This window comes from Gorilla gorilla, chromosome 5 (assembly GCF_029281585.2).
Source record: "Gorilla gorilla gorilla isolate KB3781 chromosome 5, NHGRI_mGorGor1-v2.1_pri, whole genome shotgun sequence".
NCBI classification, from domain to species: domain Eukaryota; kingdom Metazoa; phylum Chordata; class Mammalia; order Primates; family Hominidae; genus Gorilla; species Gorilla gorilla.
The window spans coordinates 24762318-24778759 of record NC_073229.2 but is presented as its reverse complement, the minus strand read 5'-3'; the positions used below and the strand labels follow the sequence as shown (position 1 = coordinate 24778759).

The 16442-nt window shown below is 43.0% G+C and overlaps 1 protein-coding gene across 10 annotated transcripts in view; it reads right to left on the bottom strand.

The window, feature by feature from the left end:
* The window catches only part of RREB1 (ras responsive element binding protein 1), a 144199-nt gene that overhangs the window by 97596 nt on the left and 30161 nt on the right, over positions 1 to 16442 (bottom strand). The window contains exons 1-2 of one of the 10 annotated variants that reach the window (XM_019029817.4): positions 14733 to 14807; positions 13207 to 13367 (exon numbers count right to left, since the gene is read on the bottom strand). The exons of 8 other annotated variants lie outside the window; for them this stretch is intronic. The gene's annotated coding sequence lies outside the window, so the exon portion shown is untranslated. Of the gene's footprint in view, positions 1 to 1240; positions 1394 to 13206; positions 13368 to 14732; positions 14808 to 16442 lie in introns of those variants that run through there. One more of the 10 variants, XM_055390778.2, reaches the window with a different exon arrangement.

Sequence of the window (16442 nt, the reverse complement as noted above, 5' to 3'; positions counted from 1 at the left end):
ACCAGCCATCACTTCCAGACTGCAGCCTTTCAAAGTCGGTATGTAACCCACTAGCTCTTTCCTTGTGGTGGCAACCTGGAAGCATGTGTAATGACAGAGTAGCTATAAGACAAGAGCAGCCTGGATCCCTGGGTTACCACTTGTAAGGGAGCTATACTAGAGAGCTGCCAGACCTGCAGAGGATTCTACACCAACAAGCAACGGCATTTTACGGGTTGAGCCACTGGGATTTCAGGGTTTGTTTGATACTTCAACACAGCTTCGCTTAGCCTGACTTCATTATAAAGAGGATGCCCACATCATCAGTCTTAAGCCCAACCTATCAAACAGATCTGAGATATTTTATAAAATCAGCCAGAATTTCTACCCTACTCTCATTCACTTCTATTCACCAAAATAGATGAACTGTTTTTAACCTCCTATTTTGGGTCTGTTTCTCACTAACTAAAAAAATTATTTAGTGCAACATGATTATGTACTAGTTGCTAATAATTTAGAAAGCTCAGTCCGCTAAAATGTATTAAAAATGTGAAAAGTAAATACATTGGAGGATTTGTGTGTGTGTGTGTGTGTGTGTGTGTACACTACCACTACTGGAATCCCTTGACTTTAATTCAGTAGGGAGGAGCAAGAGTAAAGGGTTTCAATTTTATTTATGTAATCACGTGTGGACTGATAACTTGTTTTGCCAAAATAGGAGAAAGTGATCTCTTTAAGGGCATCAGAATTTAACCACAAAGCTACTTTTTTTTAAAAAAAAAAAATAATAGTTCTACTAATCTAGGAACATTTTGCAGTTTAACATGTAGGTAATGAGCTGTCAACAGTATACAACTTACCAGACTGTGGAATGAAACATTAAAAAGATTTTCCTCAAAAAAACAAAAACAAAAACAAAAAACCTCTCACAAAGATTAATACCTCCTTCACTGTCACACACACACACCAAAACACATTACAATCCAGAACACCTCAATTAACAACTTAAGACTACAAAATTCATGACATACACAAAATTAAAAGAATTGGGGAGAGGGAACTAAGAAGTATGTAAGAGAATCGCATAGGACCTTTCAGGCCTACAGAGCAAAGCAGCACTTCTTTGGAGGGCTATCTTTTAGTGGGATTGACAACTAATCTCAAAGGTGGTGGAATTTCCTGCTAGAATTCTCCCTAGCACTTTCTACAGAGAGCACTGGAACAACTCCTTTGTGTACACACACACATTTTAAAAACTCACTTGCTAAGGAGCTCAGTGACTTCTGCTTCCCACTTAGCACTGGCAAAGCTAAGCACTGGGATGAAGGGACCCTGCTGCTCCTGGCCTTCTCAAGTTCATAGGCCCCTCCAGTGCCTCATTCTCTGGGTGTGTCACATTCCATCTCTTTAGGTACTTCCATGCGGCCAAAAAGGAAAGGAAAAAAAAAGGTAAACACTCATGTGATGCATTTGGTCACATTTATAACTCAGCTGTAAAATCAAACTTGAGAATAATAAAAAGGCCCCAATGCTAAAGGCTGAATTTCTTTCATATGTTTCATAGCTATTCAGCAACTGTTGGGTTTTTTGGTGAGTCGATTATTTTCTTCATTTTTGTCTTTCAGGAGACATAAAAAAAGTCAATTAACAATAATGAAAACCTGAAGATCTAACATTAGTGAAGGTCTATTTTTTAAAATCACGTAATATACCACTTACAAGAAATTAGAGAGACCAAGAAAGTCGTCACGTACACCCTAAAACAGAATTATTTCTGTACTTTTCATAAGGAGCTAACACTGAGGGAGGTTCCCTTAGGATACTGGAAACAACAGGAATAATGTGCAATTAGATACCAAGTGGACTTACACACACCGCTAAAAAACTCAGCATCACATCTTACTATCACTCTCCCATAAAGCCCCAGAACTCCCTATTATTTAGCAAGGTGATTTTCTAACACTCATAATGCATCCTCAAATCAATGTTCTTGTGTATGTACCTACAAGGGAAATATAATGAGAATATCCAACGTTTTGAAAACGAAAGCCATCTAAAAGTGATTTCACATAGTTTCTGTGATTTCACTCGCTTGGTTTATTTCTCCCATAGTCCTGTTCATCACAAGAGACACTCAAACTATAAGTAAATTCCTGGGAGCTTATAAATGATATGCTTTATACAGCCAAAATGTCCAAAAAGATTTGTGGTTTCAGACTTTTACACACTGTTCCCGTGTCAGTAATTGATTTGTGAGAACTTAACAAGATGATCTCTGCTCCTAGCCTCAACCTGGCAAGGCCACCTTCTCCCTGACCCTGCAGGGAACTGCAGTGTGTGCTCAGCAGTGGGGCTGCTGCCCATTGGCCTCACTAATGTTACCTCCCCTTTAAGCTCTACCAACTTGCACCTAAATCTCAGCCCATTCAAGTGTCATGTGCCTGCAATGTGCAACATCTATGCAGATGTTAAGGCCGTGACCAAAACCAGTTCTCAGCGAAATGACTCCCAAGCCAGCACACCCCAAGCACTTTGAAGTCCCTGTTCTGCGTGGACTCCATAGCACAGAGGTTGCCAGGGCCTGCTGCTCCTGGGGGCTGGTTTGTAGATCATATGACTGCTGAAATCCCTTAGATAAAAGCAGGCATTGTCCACTTTTCCTTGAAATCTTGAAATCCTGGATAAGACCAGCAATCAAGTAACATTTCAATCCTCCAACAACCTTAAATCAATTGATCAAATTCTTCTCTTTGGGTCTCAGCTCCCCCCTTATACATAATACAATGTCTAGTAAAAGCAATTTTAGTCAGTATTTAAAGCAGACTGATTGCATTTATATTAAATAAAAGATAGGATTATGTGAAGGAGACAAAGCTTTTAAAACAAACAATGAACCACCCAACAAATTTCCGCAGTATCTTTAAACTGCTCTGGAAGCATCAAGAGTATTAACTGAAAGCAGCTCCCTTCCCTCCTTCTCCATGTTCAGCCTCCAGCCGCACAGATGAGTTCTCTGTGCCTATGACTGATGCATGGAGGCTGACCTCCGGGCGGCCAGCAGCTGTTCAAATCCACGCCTGGATGCTTCGCTCACTGCACCTCCTGGCTCCACCACCCCAACCTCTCAACATGTGTCCTTGAGGCTCCGCCTACCCGGCGGATGTTACAAGCACACCATCTCAAATGCAGTCGCCATTGCAACAGGCTGCAGGTCGCTTATCACAAGGCACTGAAAATAAACTCTTCCACCCTCGGCCACATCTCTTCTGCAAGCCCCCTCTGTGCCGTCCCCACCCTGAAACAGTCAGCACACAGACCTGCCACTTGCTTCTTGGGAAGTCCTGGTTTTTCTTACTTTTCCATCTGCCCTGAGCATCTAACAGTCAGACAACGAATTCCTATTTCTGGTATGCAATTCAAGAAACAGAAATTAGTGGCATTTCCCTTGCCTGACAGTATGACCAATGTCTATACAACAAGAGAATACTTTCCACCTTCAGCATAGCAATCAGGAGGTATAGTTGCCATGCATATGCACAACTATAGTTTAATTTCAAAACTAATTAAAATTTCAAAGGGAACAATTTCTCTTATGGAGAAAAAACCCAAAACACACAAAAACCCTATCTGAATCAGGAACAGAAAAATTTATACCAACCTATATATGTTAACCATGCGTTACAGCAAACCTAAGTGCACAGAAGACTTAAATTCAGTAGTATTAAAAGCTAATATGACAATGTTTCAAATGTATCTATCTATTAATCTGATTATTAAAACCTGGGTCCAGCAATGCTCCACACTTATGTATATAATATCAAACCACTTGAGAACCAGTAGCAGGTATTAGCAACTCTGGGGAGTTTTCAACCCTGGGATTTCCATGAAAATGTCCATTAATACATAACAAGGCCAAGCAAGGGTCTGGTATAGCACCATGGAGTGCTGAAGTGTTCTCTACCTATAAAATGGAACTCAGTACTGAGAAGAATAAAATTAGCAAATAACCTTGAAAAAAGAATAAAAAAGAAAAAAAAAACAACCAGGCCAGGCGCAGTGGCCCACGCCTATAATCCCAGCACTTTGGGAGGCCGAGGTGTGTGCATCACCTGAGGTCAGGAGTTCGAGACCAGCCTGGCCAACATGGTGAAACCCCGTCTCTACTAAAAATACAAAAATTAGCCAGGCGTGGTGGTGCACGCCTGTAATCCCAGCTACTCAGGAGGCTGAGGCAGGAGAATCGCTTGAACCTGGGAGGCGCCAGGTTGCGGTGAGCCGAGATTGCGCCACTGGACTCTAGCCTAGGTGACCAGAGTGAAACTCTGTCTCAACAAAAAACAAAAAACAAACAAAACCCAAAACCTAATAATTTCTGCTGAGTAAATACCTTTTATTTTCCAAGTTAGGATTATTCCTCATGGCCAAAAAGCCACGTGGACACTATTCCAGGTGAGTTGTTCAATTCTGGGCACAGACATGAATTGTGGAAGAACACTGGGTAAAATGAAGACAAACTCATAAAAACAGAACAAGTCACCTCTCAAGTCCATTCCAGCTCTAAAATTCTATGGTTTTTTACAGTAAGTCTTAGTTGAGGGCACTCCTTCCTTCCAATTCACCATTTGATGGTTTAAATTTAACTTGAGACTTCCTTTAAGTTCAGGATTCCTTTTCTACAGAGACTATGTTTTCCAGGATGTCTATGACTTCTCTGGTACCTAGGGGTCTTTGGTATCATTTGCTTTTAAAAATCCATGACATTTTATATATTCTTTTGGTGATAAATATGCACAATTCACATTAGGAATACAGACAAATGGCCAGGCGCGGTGGCTCACAACTGTAATTCCAGCACTTTGGGAGGCCGAGGCGGGCAGATCACCTGAGGTCAGGAGTTTGAGACCAGTCTGACCAATATGGTGAAACCCCGACTCTACTAAAAATACAAAAATTAGCGGGGTGTGGTAGCACGCGCCTCTAGTCCCAGCTACTCGGGAGGCTGAGACAGGAGAATTGATTGAACCCGGGAGGCAGAGGTTGCAGTGAGCCGAAATCGTGCCATTGCACTCCATCCTGGGCAACAGAGCAAGACTCTGACTCAAAAAAAAAAAAAGGGAATACAGACAACCTGGTATGGTATTTGGACATTATCTGAATCTGTTGATGAATAACTTTTTTCTACAAATCTGGGCAAAATATATAATATTTTAGTATATGTCTGACTATACTGAAAGGTTTATTCTAACACGTCATGTTAACTCATGAAGCAGCTGCACATCACTGAGGGGGAAGGAAAGTATTCAGAAATTAATTTTCCATATAAAACTCCTGGGTGTCAATCATTCTAAAGTATCTTTCAAACTTCCCTGTTTCCTTAAGCATAGCATGGTGAATCAGTGTATGATTAATTCAACCTTTTGTGGGGGTGACTCAGGATCATCACGATGAACAACTTACACTAGGCTGCCTCTGGAAACTAATGACATACCCCCGCCCCCCCCACTTTACTTTTGCCACTATACCACACGGCTCTGTTGGCCATGCTTGTTTTTCTCAATTGAAAATTTTCCTGAGATAATTGTGGATACACAGGCAGTTGTAAGAAATAACAGAGGGCTCCTCTGTCCAGTCTGTGAAATTCCCCCAATGGGAATCTGCCACGCCGTTTGAATTCTTGTCTCATCCCCTAACATCTTTTCTGCTTGTTGTCAATGTGTCTCCTTCTGATGGCTTTTTTCCATCCCCAACATTGGCCTCAGAAATATAGACTGGAAAATGAGAGACAAGGTGGTCAGGGCTGTATCTACCGTAAGAATAAATAGTGCTGAAGTGCAGGCCTAAAGGATCAATGGGAATCAAGGTAGGAGTGTTAGTACCAGGACTTCCTAACACCTTTGTGGCTTTGAAAACTTTATTTTACATACCTCTCCCCCAACGTATACCCTGCTGGCTCTCACTCACTCACAAGCACATCGGCTGAATATTCTGGACCCAAGAATGCCAAATAAGCGACCTCTACATAAGCAACATACTACTTTTGAGTCAGCTAGCTAATCAACTGCTATATCCACAATGGTAATTGGCACTCCAGCAGTGTCCAGTGTCTTACTGTGAATACTGTCTACCAAGCCAATAATAGTTTGGAATGAATACAAGCAGCTTAAAACACAAACTTTTTTTTTTTTCCTGAACTCACTGATGTTTCTGAGGAAGTTTTAACTTATCAATCACTGGTACTATGGAACAATTCAATTACCTAAGTTGAACGAATGAAGTTATAAGAAAGATATAATGAAGAGCATTATGAATGTGCTTTAGAGAGTTCAGTAAATAAGAAAACTGTCACTTTGTTCTCCTACTGCATTAGGAACTTCTCAAACAAAGAAGCTTGATGGAGGCAGACAGAGAAGGGCTTATCAGCTTAGGACACGGGAAGGATGGTACAATTAACTGTCACACAGTCAGATATAATTCACTCTGATGAGGCCAGAGAAAGAAAACAAGGCAAAGAAAGGGCTCATCTTGTCCCTTTACGTAATATCCAAATATCCCAGCACGGAAACCATCTTTTCCTCAAAGGTTATCTACACACGTGGCCTGAGAAGAAAGGCAGTAAGCCTTTGGGGAGTGGGGGAGAAGGAAGGAAAAGAAAACAGGAGGAGGAAAAAGGAAGACCTCTTATCTGAACCACAAATGCCTCATGCTGTGCACTCCAAGCTGAAATGCAGTATGGTAGGTATTCTAAGGGGGAAAAAAACAACCGCATTTCTTTCCTATTACTGATTCCTCTCTGCTTCACAGACCCAGCTCGGCCAAGTGGAAAACGGCTGCCATGAGTTCTGCAGAAGCTGCATGTCTTGCCCTGGCAGTCTGAAGGTGAAGCAGGCTTCAGAGGTGGACAGCTCAGGGAGAATCCAGAGAGGACACAGAAAAGGGCACCAGGGCACCTTCTCCATGAGCCACCCACAGTCCATTTTATAGGCTAGAGCTCACCCTCTCAAAGTTAGAAGGTGCTCCAAAAACAGCTGGAGACTGGAGACCATAAACTACAAAATGCATGTGATGTTAAGATACTAAGAAAAGTACGGTTTCATTCTAAAACAGATGCACACAGAGAATTGTTTCTTCTGCCATGACAATACAGTTCCTTAGCTTTCAGAGTGCCAGACAAACTAGAATCAGAAACATCTTCCAACCAGTGTGAAGATGGAAGGAAAAAGAGCTCCTTTTCCTCTCCCTCCCCCACCACCTCCTCCCCACCAAAAAAAAAAAGAAAGAAGAAAGCCACGACACACCAGAAATAGCCTATGTGAGTCTGCTTCTAACAGCCAAAGGATGTGTGCACTATGAGCGGCTCCCTTGCAATGTGTGTTATAGTGAGCTCAAGCATGACTATATATGGTATGTTTACGGAGTGAATGGACACAAACACGAAGCAGAACTTATATCAGACCCAAACTAGCTTTTAAAGAGCTCGGTTCCTCCACATTTATGGCCACAAGACGTCCCCTAAGTCAGAGCTAACTGTGGATACTTCCAGCAGTAATGTCTCCTGACTTGCTGGCACCGAGTTGCAGTGACTCCACCTCACTGCCCTCCCTGGCTGTCTGCGTGTGCACACACTTCCTTCTTCGTCCCCACCTCGCCTCCTCCCCTCCCATCTCCTGCTTTCCCCCTCTCAGGCCATCTACCCCCGGTCCCACAGAGACAGAAATGCACATTCAAGAATGCTGCTGCTGAATGGGGCCTATGTTACATGACAGAGGGCATGGTAAGCGGGCCACAGACTGCTCTAGAAACAGATGGCAAGGCTGAGGCCCACAGCCGCTGCCGGCTTCTCACACAGGCTCCACAAAGTGTTTTATTCACACCGATGTTCTGCCGAGAAGGAAAGCCAGATACTGAAGTGTGTGTGTGTCTGTCTGTGCGTGTGTGTTGGTGGGGGGAGTATAGTCTGAAGATGTATTAAAGTCCTGGGGGGCCGGTGGGGGGGGATGGTGCACAGAGCAGGAAGGAGAGGGATACAGAGAGGTGGCGTAGGGAGGTAGGGAAAGAGAGAGAAAGAGAGAGGAAGGCTTCATCACTGGCTTTAACAGTCTTGCCCAACCTGTTCTGCGGTATGTTCTGTTAACTCCTTTCTGGCAAATAGATGCAAACAGCAACCCTTTTCTTCCCTCTTCTTATCCCGACAGGCATAGGGGCAGCTACAGGCAGAGAAAAGTCCCAAAGAAAAAGACGGGGCCCATTACTGGCTGAAATAAACCCATAATTTTGGTCATCTAGTATGAGACTTCCACTATCAGCTACTGGGGCTGACATTTCACTGGAAACTACCAACCTCACAGGCCCTCTCCATCTCCCAACTCTCCTCCTGACCCTGCAAAATAGGTTAATCGAGGTTAGGTCCTCTAAAATAGATACATGGAAATAAGGCTGAGCTAGGTCCAGTTTTCACGCACTTGAACAAAGCACTAAGGTGAGAAGGAAGCATCAAGTTCTTTTCTTCTTCTTCTTCGGTTGACATTAGGCATTTACAGGGTTAATAAGGGCAGCCTGAAGACCAGAAATTTACCTGCTTAGCAACAGAAGCATCAGCTAAGCTGTACTGGTTGTTTTGATACAGGAAAAGCAGTTTCTACCTGGTGAAAATTCCTGGTGATGTTTCAGTTGCCATTTTAAGCAACACACATATTAATCACAGGTACAAGCCAGCAAGAAACTACGGGAAAAGGAGAAAAGTCCAAGGAGACTTTGCTCAGTTGAAAGGTCCAGATCAAAACCAACCACCAAAACATGCGACCACACATGTAAACCTGCTCTGAAAATTACAACAGATCCGAGCTGAGAAAACTGCTCTTGGAAGCACTAACACACAAGCTCGTTTTCCCTCTAACTTGTTGTTTATGGCTGCTTTGTCTTCACATGGACCTTCAGGATTCTTCAGGTAGTGGAAAGAGTGGGTGTCTTTTTTAATCATAAAAAGACAGATCTTCCCCTCTACACAGTGAGACGAAGAAGAAAGCATGACTCTCACAAAAGATTACACTTTCCCCCCTTAACTATGTTTGTATGTCGCAATTTTATCAAAAATGCAGATGTAACCCAGGGCCTTCATAACCTCTCTGAAGGACAACAAATAAATATATCTACTTCAAAATTCAACTACAGAAAGCTTCTTCATTTTCAACAAATGACTGTTTCATTTTTGGAAGCTCCAGGATACCAAGGCACATAGAGTTGGTTGCTGTAAGATGTTTACTGCTGCCTTAACAGAAATGTATCTCCTTGGCCGAAGCAAGGCCTAAAAACAGTTAGAACTGACAATTTGAACCAGTTGTTGAATATGTAAAGCACAGTAGAAAAAGATTAAAATACACTTTATTAACTAAAATACAATGAAAAAGAAATAATTTGTGGGAAAAAAAAAGGAATAATGTCAATGTATACAACCAGAGAACACAGCACCTATATAATTACACAGGGCCAAAGAATGTCTATGTGAGAAAAACAAAACAGAAGTGAAAATCCTAACATTAATGCCATCACCTTTGGATAAGACCATGTTTCAAGAGCAGAAGAATGAGAAATTAAACAGTTACTTATAAATATTCAATACCACATTGTAAAGTCTGGTTTTGACAGTTTCCCTTAAATTCAGTTTTAAAAATTAAGTTTTACATTATAATATAGTTGACAAATTAAAATTGTATATGTACAGTGTACAGGTGAGGTTTTGATACATGTATACATTGTGAAATGGTTAAATCAAGCTAACATATCTATAACCTCATATATTTATTTTTTATGAGAACATTTAAGATCTATCTTAAGTTCTAAACTGAAGACATTATTTGTGCATAAAGCTCAAAAAGAAAAAATATAATGACTTAGGAAATAATAAAACTTTCTAACTTCAACCCAATTTAAAGGAAAATTTGGAAGTCACATGTTTGAGAATATAAAAAAAAAGTGTGCAAAACCAAGCCACAAAAACAATTCCCCCTTTAATAAAGTAAAATACTTGCACTTATTCAGGATCCCTAGACCAACAGTTTGAGCAAATTAAAACCTTATTTCTGAAACTTACATTTGAAAAAATGTAAGTTGGGTCAAAGAAATTCTAGTGTGGACAAAATGGTGGTATTTAAAGCAAAAATTTGGCCTATGCAAAAAAAAAGGAAAAGAAAAAAAGGCTGCAGTGATGCACACTGGTCGCCGGCAGAGTGGGCTGCAGAGGCCAGTTGTATCTAACAGTTGTGCTCAAAACAACAAATGGTGCATTCATAAACTGCAAAAGCAGAGGCTGTTCAGAGGCTGTAAAGTCTGCACCCGAATGATGAGCGGCCGACTTTGCTGTTGTTCCACAGAAAGGGAGTGGAAAAAAAAGGACTGAATTCAGTTAGAAGCACAGGCTGTCACTTCAGCGGTGGCAAAACGGTCTAGATAAAGAGGCCCCAAGCACCATTTACTCTCTTCCAACAGGAGCTGGGTCTAATGATAATTGAGTCAACACCTCTACCTAAGATAATACTGCAAGAGCCAGTGTCGGGGGAAAGCCCAACTAGAAACCAGAACATGCACCTCCCCACACCCTTCTTGGTTTAAGAAAATATTCAGCACCACAAAACGCATAGTCTCAGACCAAGGGAGTGAACGACCATAGCCTGATTACCTGTGACACTGCCTCTCCATGCCCTTAACAAAAGAAACACCTGGTACCAGCTACTCAGCATCCCTGAAAACTGTCAGAGTTCCAACTTCTTAAAAAATTAATGAGCCGCATTTACACCTGCCAGTGCTGAAGGCCCATCAGGGCTAGCATAGGAACCACAATGCCTCACTTAAAAGAAAACACTCGGGTTTGCAGCAAGCAAGCCAGCATCAGATGGGAGAATTTCCTTATGTATCATTTCCTAACCCTTTTAGCTGTATTTTCCCCAAAAATCCCAGTGGCTCAAATGTATTCATTTGTCTCAAGACAAGTTTCCAACACAAATGTAAAAGTGACCTGTTTCTAACGCAGTTTTGAAAGCTTTATTAGGGCTTTGTATTTGCATCGCCTGGGAAGCTTCCAATGCCCCAGCCAATGGTTCATGCTCCACCAGAACCTCCTGGAGTGGGGTCCCAGCATGTGTAGAAGAGAAAAGTTATCCCCCCATGAAGAATGAAGAATCACTATTAGGAGAAAAGCGACCACCAAAGGTGGTGCAGCAAAAGTGAGGTAAGTCTCAAAGTGGAGAGAGGGGGTGCCACGTAAAGTCACTGAACTCATTCTAGGGTCCTAGAGTGGCCGGTGCTGGGGTCCTCCCTGCCCGGCCTTGGGGCAGAAGTCAGTGCCCTGGCTTGGTAAGCTGGCCCCACGTGGTTCCGCCCATCACATGGCTGCAGAGGCGCCAGCTCATGAAGCGGGCCTGCTGGGGGTCAAGCCTGACCCCACGAACTGTCTCAGACTAAGGCAGGGCACACTCAGCAAGGCGCCTGGCAGCAGGCAACCTTTAGCCACCGGAACAGCCTGATGGTTACCAAACAGTGACCTGCTGCCCTCACTGGTGATGTACTTCCAGTACAGAACATCGAGAAACTGCGTCCTGGAGGGAGACGTGACACCGAGGGCAGGCGGGAGGACACAAGGGCGTCCAGCTTTGCGGGGTGACAGGCACCCAGTGGTGCCGAGGGCAGCGCAGCTGGGAAGGGCATGGGAGCCGGCTCTCGGAGGAGGGTGTAAAAGCGGAAGCCACGAGAACTGGCTGGGTTTTGTGTGGTCCTCCACCTCCATTCTCAGAAAATAGCCTTTTTTTTTTTTTTTTTTTTTTTTTTAAATTAAGACGGAGTTTCACTTTTGTTGCCCAGGCTGGAGTGCAGTGGCGCGATCTCGGCTCACTGCAACCTCCACCTCCCAAGTTCAAGCGATTCTCCTGCCTCAACCTCCTGAGTAGCTGGGATCACAGGCGCACGCCACCACGCCCAGCTAATTTTTGTATTTTTTTAGTACAGACGGGGTTTCACCATGTTGGCCAGGCTGGTCTCGAACTCCTGACCTCAGATGATCCGCCTGCCTGGGCCTCCCAAATTGCTGGAATTACGAGCGTGAGCCTATGGGCGAGGGCCACCGCTCCCGGCCCAGAAAACGGCTCCTTTTAGAAAGGAGAGGCAATTATCCAGCCCTCTGCGGAAACAGCCAGAAAGGCCCTGCTTCCTGGCCCGGCCACCCGGCTGCCCGTTCTCCTGGGCTCTGTCCTACACACGCCCGGCTCCTTCCAGGTTCACTTTGCCGCAGGCAAGTGTCTGCACCCCTCCTCCTCGTCAAAAAAGGCTTTAAGGAGCATTTTCTAGATACGTGGTTTTTCTTTTAAACAAAAGTTTTTGGAGCTGCCCATCATGAAATACCCTGCTACATGTTTTTATTCTGAAATAGCCATCGGGGAAGCCAAATGTTTCAATGGGGACTTATTTGGGGAAATAATTACATAATACGAGTGGGCATGCTCATGTCTATGCAAATCTTGTGAAAATTTAAAAGTGGTCACAGGCTAAATGCCCTCTAGCCAAAAAAGGCGGGGGGCGGGCACGGGTTCGCTCCAAGCACACTCATCTTCTAATCTTTCCCTGAGAGGAATTTATTATTTTTAAGGAGCTGAGTTGCTAAAGGCATCTCTGAAGAGCTCTGGTTGTTCATTAGGTTGTGTCCCCAGCGGCCGTGCCCTTCGCAACTCAGGAAAGTGCGGCAAGATCCGCTGGAAGACGCGGCTCTACTCACAGGGGAACGCCAGCGCGAACGAACACCGAGCCCCGCCCCGCCCGGCCCCCGCCAGCCCGCCAGCCAATCGGCGCCCGCCGCCCTGACTGATGGCCTCGCTACCCGCTCACCGGACACCCACCGCCGGAGCCCTGGGGGCGGCCCGAGGGGGCCCCTGCGGCCGTGGAGCCCTGACGCGGGCAGTCGGCTGCCGGGTCCCAGCCTGAGGAGGGCACAGACAGACCCTCGAGGCCCTGGGAGAGCCGCCGGCCGCCTTCAGCTGTGCGAACACACCTCTACTCAGACCGTGTTCCCGAGGCACAATGGCTGCCCGCCTCTGAGGGAAGGCACCCGCAGTTTTCCCCTCGCCCCTCCCCAGAAACAGAACAGGGTGAAAAGGCCGTCCGGGGCGGGGCACGGGTCACCCACGCTGGCGCTCGGGGGCCAGCGCGCGCGAGCCACCACACGAAGCCTGGCGCGTGCAGGCCCACCTGCGAGCAGGACCAAGTCCACTTTCAAGTTTAGGGACACCACCCTAAGGAACAACTCTTGTTCTATCTTCGCAACTTTCCACTTCAGCCTTAGTCATGGGGCAGATCCCGAACCCGCTGTCCAGCTAAGGAGTAAAAGGCGAGGACCAGCGGCTTCAAACCTATTGGATCGGAGGGGCAGGAGGAGAAAAATTTTTGTCAGTAATTTCTTAAATGTTCGTGTCCTTTTCTCTAAAAATAAGTACAGATCACATTCCTGTTTTCGAAAATGATAGGCAAAAGTTCGGGAACATTACATGATATCCAAAACACGTTTATTCTATATCTGTGTTTCAGATTTCATCTTAGCACTTGGTTTACGAGTTACTGTGCTAACTCCAGAAACGAAATAGATTATCAGAAGGCAATCCTGAAAAATCTTTGAGAAAGAGAAAAAGGATATCCCTATAAAATTCAAAGGAGTCTTAAGAATCACCACGATAAGTGTTGCATTACGTCTTTGATAGGGCCTTGAGAATCTTTCATCCTAGAAGGCAGCCCTGAATAAAACTTTTTTTAATTGAAAGAAAAAAAAAACCATGTTTTAAAGTCACTTGCCTTGCCAATCAGCATCTGAACAAATGTTTTAGCTTCAGTACATACAAAAGCTGGCAAAGAAGCCGTGTGGCAGGCCCACATAAAGAGATTTAAAGTGTGAAGCCTGATGGTCTTTCCCCTAAATTCTCAATAATTAAAAAAAATTCAAAATCCATGTGACCTTGGACTCTCTCATTTTCATCTGTCTCTTGCAGTACACTCTCTTTGCTAACCATTCAGCACACTGCAAGCTCTGATAAAAGTAGTTAATGTTTACTGAAACCTGCGCATGAACTGTACTAAACCTGATAGGAATGAAAAAAGGCAAAGTTCTGTTAACAGCATCTATGTACAATAAAAAGGGTGGGTGGGGGAAAGGACCAAGAAGGAATTTTTTTTCTAGTCTGAATCTAAAAGTTCTGACTGATAAAATATAAATTTCCAAAGTCTAATGAATTGAGTCAATATATATCACCAATTAAAAGATACTTTTAATCTATTTTATCTTTTTGGAAAATTTTGAACACAAATATACCTGAATGATTTTACAGATTTTGTTTTTACAGAACTTAAATCTGTTTATATTTCATATTCTCATACTTTTTTTGAAGGCCCAACTACCTGATCAATAACCAATTCAGTTATATTGTCGAATATTTATTCGTTTGAATAGCTACACATAGGTTATAGCAGAACTATTTTATGCAAAAATAAATTTAACATTTCAAGTTATCTAAAATATTTTTCTCCCCTTAACTCCAAATGTAAAGTTAACTTCAGTCAAACCAGATCTTTAATTTTAACATTTACCATTACATTCACTCAAAGTATATTGAGTTAAACATCAGAACCTACTGATATTTTTAACTTACTGATACTGTCTTTTCCTCCCATTTCTACACTATCCCTTTTTCTCCAATTACCTCAGTTAAAATAAAATTTCAACTTACAAACATATACATACACACACTGTACCCAGAACAGGATGCTCTCAGGTGTTTGAAGCCAACTTTCTCTCTCCCCCATCCCCCCTCCCACCTTTGCTTAAAGGGCAGCAATAGAACCAGTCACCTTGGAAACAAACATCACTCAGTGTTTGCAGAACAAACAATGGTACCTTTTCAGCCAGTACCAGGCAGGCAGGGCAAGGGGCAGCCAAGCAATTCTGGGCCTTACAGGAGTGTTAACATATTGTATTCATTCAGTGCACGAAAAAGTAGTTCAGTACTAAAAGTGAAATGTTCTCACATGTGTGAACCTTTGGCTAGAAACCATACACAAAAGTGAGTAAGGTTTAGAGTCAAATAAGGCTACCTACTAGTTAGAAAAAAAAATCTTTTCATTATTTTTGTAATTGTTTTACGTAACTCATGAATAAGGTAAACTATACTCTTGTTACGGAGGATTACCTTCTCCAGCAACTAGGAACAAGTTACTTTTAAAAACAAAACAAAAAAAGTGTCATCTAATTGCTCCCATGAAACAATCATATTCATGTCACTTTTGTCCCAATATGCTAGCATATATTGATTTTTAAATGTGTATACTGGTGGGTGCCTTAACCCACTTGTGAATTTCTGGTATTAATAAAGAAATATGAGTGTGAGCTAGAAAACTGTCAATTTTCAGAGCACTGTTTAAAACAGGGCCAAACAGATACATAAATCTATAAGAGCTTTGGATAACAACCACCACTTTGACCTTGGATTACAATTACTAAACTTTCATTTTCTGAAGACTTACAAAAGCTAATCATTTGGGGTAGCTCAAGTTTGAGGGGAGATTCTTTTGTTACTGTTTTTAAAAAGCTCAACTGGATAATTTAAAAAATATTCAAGTGTCTTTCAGATCCTTCAGAATGAAACTTCAAAATGTTCAACGTAAGTAACAGTTTCCTCCCTATTCTGGGTGTGTGCCGAAGTTTTCCTTCCCACCAATTAAGAGAGAAGGCTGGGCCCAACTGAATTATTTGGACAGGAATTTGATGTCAGTTAAATACCACAGTAACTGGCATTTTCTATCACCTCCAGACTAAAGGACAAATGCCTAATTAACATGGACCAACATGCAGCTTAAACTGGAAAAGTGCCTGTCCTTTTTCTTTCTTTTCTTTTTTTCTGAAAGATTTAGGTCTTTAACATCCTTGAGTTAAAGTGCACAAAGGGTGTCTAATGCCATCTGACTGAGGTGTAAAAGTCTAATTAACTAATGCTTTTTGCAGTGATAGTAAATCAGTTAACATTATTAATCTTCCTGACTGGGCATAAGTGAGTGAGGAGGGCTATTGAAAAGGAGCTAAACAGTTAGACTGGGTACCCTTGAAAAAGAAAAGGAACTCTGAAAGTGATGACTGATGATACTGAAAATAACTGAGAAATACTTAAAATCCAACCGCTTGCCGGGCCTACCACCAGGCAAGAGACTCTGAAAGCTGAGGCTGCAGCTCCAGGGCAGGGAGAGGAAGAGGAGGAGCTAGGCGGCCGTGAAATGACTCTCATCTCCCATCCTTCCCTCCCAGCATCACCGAGAGAGACACGACTCTCACGTGCTGGAGGCTTCCCTGCCTTAAATTAACGCTGTACCTTTCCAACTAATGTTTTCAGTAGACCAAACAAAAGTTTGGAGTAGTTTGAGCAAATGACTCCAACAGTGGAGCCAGT